Source organism: Panthera onca, chromosome E3 (assembly GCF_046562875.1).
Source record: "Panthera onca isolate mPanOnc1 chromosome E3, mPanOnc1 haplotype 2, whole genome shotgun sequence".
Lineage (NCBI taxonomy): Eukaryota > Metazoa > Chordata > Mammalia > Carnivora > Felidae > Panthera > Panthera onca.
In genome coordinates, this window is record NC_138354.1 from 2,017,156 (window position 1) to 2,023,308 (window position 6,153).

Consider the following 6,153-nt stretch of genomic DNA (forward strand, 5'->3'; position numbering starts at 1 on the left):
TGATATTTCTGGAAAGGGAAGGCAGTCAGGAAGGGTGTTCTGTTTGCGACCACACTTCCCGGCCGCAGTCACGGAGCAGGGTGGTCACTCCAGCTGTTCCTGTGAGTGTATAAATCCTGGCCGTAAGGATTTGCTGTGACAGGGGTGCTGTGAGGAGTCTGTCCCGAGAATCGATTCCTGACGTCGGCAAGGTGAGGCTTGGGCGACAGATGCGGTGACCTTCCCCCTCGAGGGCGTCACTGACCCTGGGATCCTCTCGCTCGGCGGCCCCGACTTGGGAAAGGTGGTGTCCTGTTGGCTAGTCCGGGAAGGCTCCTGGTTCAGATTTATCTGCAGTTTTGGCCACGACCCTGTAGTTGGTGAGAAATTTGCGGTCACTCTGTGGTGTGTGGGGCTCACGTTTGACCTTGCGTCCTTGATGTGTAGCGTTTGGTCCCCGGGAGCCGGCAGCGCACTCAGGAGGCCTGCCCCCAGCCCTCCTTGGTGCGCAGTGTCCTTGCTGTTCCTGGTTTCCAGATGGCCCCGGGGGCTCGTCTGAGCACGTGGCCTCCGCGCGCTCACCTCCCAGACTCGGGGCTCCGCCGTGCGACAAGCCACCTGCTCCTCTTTTTATGAAACGGTCAGCAGCAGAGATGCTCGAACTTGGGAGTCCGGCTGTAGAGTAACTGAAGAGCCGTCAGGCACCACGGTGGGGATCTCCTGGGACACCCGTTTGCTCAGTAGTCACCCGTGACACCCAGAGCGCTGGGCTTCAGGGTGGCTCTGCCTTCGGGGAGCCTTGTGATCCTACGGTAGAGACGAGAGTGGGGACCCCCATCCCAGGCCAGTGGGCTGAGTGCCTTCAGGACAAGGCGTCTGGTGATGTGAAGGCGGGCTTCCTGAGGGAGGTGGTGGTTGAGCACGGCCTGAAGGGCGGGGCAGGCTAGGCGGCTGAGCAGTGACATCAGAAGTGCAGGGCGTGTCCACAGACGGCAGGTACTAACTACTGTGACACATTTCTTGTGTCATTTCATGTCCTCTCGGAAGCCACCGCGCTCTTCCTGTCCTTTTCTCTAGTGAGGATGCTGTGTAGCAGAGACGAGGCAGGGCCGGGATCTGGAGCCCATGTGCCTGACCCCCCCCCCCCCCACACACACACAGGGATGTGGACGGGTCGTGGGCATAGAGTCTGGCGGCCTTGACTGTCAGGCCCAGTTGAGATTTCACTTAGGCAGCAACGAGCCGTGGAGGTTTCTGGGTGGAGGGATTTGGATGCTTTGGGGTCAGGTGGTGTCGGGCCGAGAGGGGAGGGCGCCGGGAGGCCGGTCAGCAGGCAGCGGGGGCCTCGCCCAGGGATGATGGGGTGACGGGGAGACAGGAGGCACCCAGGTGACTCGAGGGAGGGTATTGGGAAGAGGCTCCTTCCGACGCCCCACGGGACGGGCACCCCCCCAAGCCAGCCTGCTGCTGATATTCCCACGTGTGACGAGGGACGAGCGGGAAGGAATCAGGAGAGCTTAATGAGGACCTTTCTTCTGACCTGGCAGCTTCCCCCCGCCACACACCGGTTTTTTAATCGTGGTCAAAGACACATACAATTTATCACCTTAGCGGTTTTGTGTCCATTTCAGGGGCGGTAAGCGCGTTCCCATTGTTGTGCAGCCATCGCTGCCATCCATCTGCGAGACGTTTTCATCTTCCCAGAGTGAGAGCCCCAGCCCCACTGTCGGCCCCCTGCGTCTGTGTGCGGGACAACTCCAGCGACCTCACAGAGGTGGGGTCACACGTACTTGTGCTTTCGTACGCGGCTCGCGTCACTCAGCATCACGTCCTCGAGGTCCACGCGTGTGGTAGCAGGTGCCAACGCGTCCCTCTTCGTTACGGCCCATGCCGTCCCACGGTGTGGATGTGCCACGTCGTATTTATCCGTCACCCATCCGTGGACACGTGAGTCGCTCCCGCCTCCGGGCTGCTGCGAATAACGTTGCCATGAACATGGGTGTGCAAATATCTGTTTGAGTCACTGTTTTCAGTTCTTCTGGGTAAATACCCAGAAGAGGGATTACTGAGTCATATCTGACCTGGTGGCTTTTTATAAACTGAGCCAGTGTGCAGACACCTGCAGGCTCCATCAGGACCGTTGTTTTGCAGATCATGTTTCCTGGTGTTGGAGGCAAGCTGAAGGATGTCCTGGGAAAACAAGCCAGTGTTTGGATGGTTTCAGATCTCCTTTACGTGTATTGACTACGCTGTGGATTTCAGTCACGTGCTGTAATTTTGAATAATGGATATTCGTCAAAACAAGCCACATCGTTTAAATAACAACAGTTTGGGGTATCTGGGGGCTCAGTCGATCAAGTGTCCAACTCTTGACTTTGGCTCAGGTCATGATCTCGCGGTCCGCGGGTTCAAGCCCCACGTCCGGCTCTGTGCTGACAGTGTGGAGCCTGCTTGGGATTCTTTCTCTCTCTCCCTCTGCCTTCCCCCTCTCGGGTCGGTCTGTCTGTCTCTCTCAAGATAAATAAACTTAAAACATTTTTTTAAGTAAGTAACGTAACAGTTCTGAAATACCTCTTTAGCCGCCATCATCATGGCGCTTGGCATCTGCCTCTCTCGGTAGTTTCTCCCTGAGATGTGTTTATTTCGAGGATATTCAGACACATGTCACAACTCACTGACTGGTGGGCTCATTACGGGCAGGGTCACATCTCCATTTCCTTGTTTTTGGTTCTGCCAAGAATAATCACCCTGTAGGTCTGTTTCTGTGGGTAGCGGGGGCATGTTTGCAGGGACATCGAGGCCCGGGGACCATTGGAGCAGATTGCAGCGACATCCGTACCCCCATCCAGATTCCTGTGCGGCCCCCGGGGCCCGAGGGACGATGGCAGAGAAGGTCCCCCTCGGCCGTCCACCTCTGCCTTCCAGAGGCTGCAGCAAGAGGGGGCCCCCCTCGTCCTTTCTGGGGTGACTCTTTCTGCTTCCCTGGTCCACAGAATAGCATCTGTGAAGAAATTTGGCTCCATATTTTTTTGTGCCCCCAGAATTTTTACATTGGGGTGCCCGGGTGGCTCACTCGGTTGAGCATCCAACTCTTGATTTCGGCTCAGATCGTGACCTCACGGCTCGTGGGGTGGAGCCCCGTGTTGGACTCTGCTCTGGGTGTGGAGCCTGCTTGGGATTCTCTTTCTCTGCCTCTCTCCCCTGCTCACACGCTCCTGCCCTCTCTCTCTAAAAGAAGAAAAATCAAAATAAAAAATTTTTATTGATACTGTTCAGATAGATCACTTAGCCAAACAGTTCCATAAACCCGATTCAACTCTACTTACCTTTGACCTCTAACCGTTGCCAAAACATTTGCCTGCAGTCCTAATGACACCACAGTCTACGGTACAGAATCTTCTTGTGTGTTGGCACTGAGCGCCCAGCACGGCCACCAGGCCACTGTGCCTGTTGACCGTCAGGGAGAGGGATGTGGGACAGACCCAACGCTGAGGCACGTGTGTGTGTATTTATGAGAGAGAGAGACACTGTCAGCCCTCGTTCCTCTAAAAATGGTACGTGTTGCCATGCTTTGACGCAGAGGACCCACCTGTGGCTTTTAATGTACCATAGGGGGTCTTATATTGCTTATTTTGCTATTAGCCATCTATTTGAAGGGTTTTCTATTAGAAGGATTTTAGGGGCACCTGGGTGACTCAGTTGAGTGTCCAACCCTTGGTCTCAGCTCACGCCTTGATCTCAGAGTTGAGTCCAGGCTCCACATTGGGCCCAACATTGGGCATGAAGCCTTCTTAAAAAAGAAGAATTTTAAGTCTGTTTTTTGGCAAGGGTCGGGATCTCGTTTCCTCTTCCTGGTGAGGCTGGTGTTCCTGTGCACCTGCACCCGTAGTTGGGTGAAGGTGGGGCTTTAACCTGGCTCGACCACTCGTGGGGAGCAGTTAGCAGAGCAGTCCCTGGGTCAGGGCAGACCCACCTCCCCGTGCAGGGTTGTCCCCGAGCCCGTCAGCAGGCGGCGTGTGGCTGGGAGGGGCAAGGAGGTATTCCCACCCCTGGGCTGTGCCAGGAGCCTGAGCGGGGGAGGCGGGGTGTGTTGGGGACCCAACAAGGCAGAAGCGTTGAGAAGCACAGCCGTCCTACCCGCCTGCCCGGCGAAGCTCAGTTTCAAAGCCCGCACGGAGTCCCCCGGGGTTTCAGGACTGGCGTCCGTGGTTTAGTACAGCCAAGTCCCTGCACTCAGGTGTGGACGGTGACGGCTCCTGTTACGGTGCGTTCTGCCCAAGCATCTGTGCCTGGGGCAGGGCCCGCACACCGTGGGCACACGGTAGCTGTCTGTGGAGTGAGTGAGTGAGCGAATGAAGGGGTGGTGCCACGGAGCCTCATTCTGAACCAGCTAGGGTGGCTGCCATCACCCTCTCCAGCTGTTCGTAAGGTGATCACGGCTTGTGGAAGTTCCGTGACTGGCCCTGAGTGGGCGCACACCTCACTGTTTCTGACTTCTGGCACTTTCTAAGCCTTGTGTTGTCTGTGCGGCTTGCACTGTTCCTGGGGAAGTTAGCTGACACCCTGTTTTGAGAGGATCGGTGTGTCTTTATTCCCTCCCTGTGTTCTCTCCTCCCCCTGAAAGATGCTATGGCTCCCCCTTACCTCCTGCCAGAGGGGGCGGGGCTGCTGCCAGAGGGGGCGGGACTACCGTATACGTGCTCATCTCCCACAGCCACCTGCAGAGGAGGCCTGCAGTCACGGAATGGCCAGGCCACCCTCTCCCTCCCCAGGCCCTCGTCCCAAGAGGGCTGGAGACCCAGGTGGGGGATGCAGGCGGGCTGGGCTGGTCCTGGCGGATGGCCAGGAGCTCATGGACCCCCGTCATGTGGGTCCGAGCCCCATGGGTGGCCTGTACGTTCAGTAAGCCTACTGGGCCCCCTCCCAGCAGGCCCTTCAGAGCGGCCTCGGTCGCCACCTCGGCTGCCCTCGGGGGTCTTAGCTCTGGAGCAGCTGTGCGGGAGGCCCTATGTGTTACACGGAGCACCCGATGGCTTCCCGGTGCAGGACTCCGGGGGCCACACTGACGTCCCCAGAACCTTCTCCTTCAGCTTCTCGGGAGGGAAGCTCGGTTCCTGGTTGGACTTGCTCCTCAGCGTGTGCTCTCCCCGCTCGGTTGGGATTGCTGCTAGGAGTGAGGGGGGTGGGGGGGCGAGGTGTGATGGTCCCGGCGGGTGCCTTGGTCTGTTCTCCTTGGGGGCTCTGCCCTGAGAGAGCAGGTTCGCAGATACCATGCAGACCCGGGGTGGGGGGAGGGGTGTGCTCACCCAAGCACATTCTCCAGTGATAATTCCTGCCCATTTCTTTATACGCCATACGTCCTTTCCTGCCCACCCGTAAAACTTGGACAGCATAGACGATGTAAACAGGTTCAGATACGTGACAGCGGGGTAGACGCGTGTTGTTTTTTGCCGACGCGCATTCCTCCCGGCTAAAGAGCCCGCCTCCCGGCTTCCTTAGCCTGAGAGAGTCGAGCGGGGCCGTCCCCACCCCACACCTGAGCTCTGGCCCGGCAGCCACGTGCTCGATAGAGGCAGGCCTCACACCCCAACTGGACGCATCAGACCCAGGGCCTGCGGCTGGAAACCTTCGGGAAGGGGCTCGGCCAGGCTGGTGGGGCGGGAGCGGCTCTGCCAGCAGAGCCCCACAGAGACAGAGGCCACGCCGTGAGGGCTAGACGTGCACGGCACGGTCCACCTGCCGTTGGTAGGCGCGGGGCCGACGTGCGTCCACTGGCTTACGCTCCTTTGAGCCGGATCTGTGTATTGAATGTCCAGGATGTGACTGCTATGCCACTTCATCACCAACGGGCATCAGAACGCAGGGTTAAAGGCGTTACGTCAATGAAGAGAAGCCGTGCGACCTCCGCGCACGTGGGTTATGGTTCGCTTTGGCGTGAGCAGTTCAGTTCAGATGACGGAACTTTATGTTTTCCTACTGTGCCCAGACCCAGTGACCAAAGGTCCCTTAGTGGGATACCAGTTCAGACCAGCAGAGAGGTTAATTAGGGACCGTGGGATCTTTCTCCTCTCGGGAATTACTTCTTCACGCGTCATGCAGGGGGAAGCAGGTGAGAAATGACACCCCGTTGGAACGCATCCCTGCGCTCGCCCTCCGCTGCTCTGGTGCGTGCCG